Source organism: Bison bison, unplaced genomic scaffold, assembly GCF_000754665.1.
Source record: "Bison bison bison isolate TAMUID 2011002044 unplaced genomic scaffold, Bison_UMD1.0 scf7180017864518, whole genome shotgun sequence".
Lineage (NCBI taxonomy): Eukaryota > Metazoa > Chordata > Mammalia > Artiodactyla > Bovidae > Bison > Bison bison.
Genome location: NW_011495071.1, coordinates 20,050,328 through 20,051,815, shown reverse-complemented (window position 1 = coordinate 20,051,815; position 1,488 = coordinate 20,050,328). Strand labels below are relative to the sequence as shown.

General features: G+C 32.2%; 1 protein-coding gene across 1 annotated transcript in view; it reads left to right on the top strand.

Annotated features, from left to right (window-relative positions):
* Nucleotides 1–1,488, top strand: part of SYAP1 (synapse associated protein 1) — a 42,490-nt gene that overhangs the window by 18,583 nt on the left and 22,419 nt on the right.

Genomic DNA, 1,488 nt, shown 5'->3' with positions numbered 1-1,488 from the left:
TAAAGAGAGTAGATCCTAAGAGTTCTCATTACAAGGAAAACATTTTTTCCCTTTTTTTTTATTCTTTCTTTTCTTTTTATTACATCTACATGAGAAAAGGGATGTTAGCTGAGCCTGTTGTGGTAATCATTTCACAGGATATGTAAATTAAATTATCATACTGTATGTCTTAAACTTATATAGTAATATATATCAATTATTTCTCACTAAAAATGGAAAAAATATAATCATGCATTTAAGAGAAAAAAGGGAAATTGGATGCAATATGAAGTGGCTCTCCCATAAGATTTTGGTGAGAGCTCAAGGCCTACTCACCTATCCAATGCTTGCATCTTTGCTATAGCTGGTAAAGATCACTAGAACTAAAAAGATGTGACCAACACTGATTTAAAATAATGAAAGCTAATCCAAATAATGCATATAAGAAATGTAAGTCTAGACCAGTGTTTCCCAAACTTAAGCATGAAACACCCGAAGGACCACAGATTGCTGGGCTACATCCCCAGAGTTTTTTTATTTTTGTCTAAGAATTTGTATTTCTCATAAGTTCTAAGTGGTACTGATCTGCTTTTCCATAGTTTGAGGTCTAGACTTCGTCACACTACAAATAGTAGTGTAACAGAAGATTTAATGGAGTTCAGAGAAGGACCACAGAACATCACTTGAGAATTCCCATTTTTAAAAGGAATGGGGAAGAAAGACAGGAAGCAAGTATAGTTGACACAATATCAAAGATGTGCGTGTCCTAATCTCTAGAACATAAAAATATGTTACCTTATAGGGCAAAAGGGACTTTGCAGATGTGATTAAGTACCTTGAGATGGGGAGATTTTCCTGAATTATCTGGGTGAGCTCAATATAATCATAAGGGTTCTTTTAAGGGAAAGAGGGAGACAGAAAAGTCAGAGACGGGGAAGGAGATGTGATGAAAGAAGGGATAAGGAGAAAGAGAGGTGACAAACGGAACGAGAGGTTGGAGCGATGTTAGGAAGGGGCAGTGATATAAGGAATACAGACATTGGAACAGGCAAGGAAAACAGATTTTCCCTGAGAGCCTCCAAAAACAATGCAGCTCTGTTGACACCTTTTTTTTTTTTTCAGCCCAGCAGACCCATTTAAGATTTCTGATCCCCAGGAGTATGAGCTAATAAATTTGTGTTGTTTTAAGCCACTAAGTTTGTGAGGATTTGTTACAGCATCAATAGGAAAAAAATTACAGTAAGAGACAACCTAATTCTTTGTTTAGTTTACTCAAGCAAGAGATTATTATCAGTTATATATTAATATATATATCATTGCATTCTGAATATAATTATTATCGTATATAATATATTATATAATATACGATATATAATGATACATTATATATATCATTATATATAATGATATATGTATATAATAATATATCATTATGTATTATATATCATAATTATAATAATAATTATACAATAATAATTATATTCAGAATGCAATGATATATATATTAAT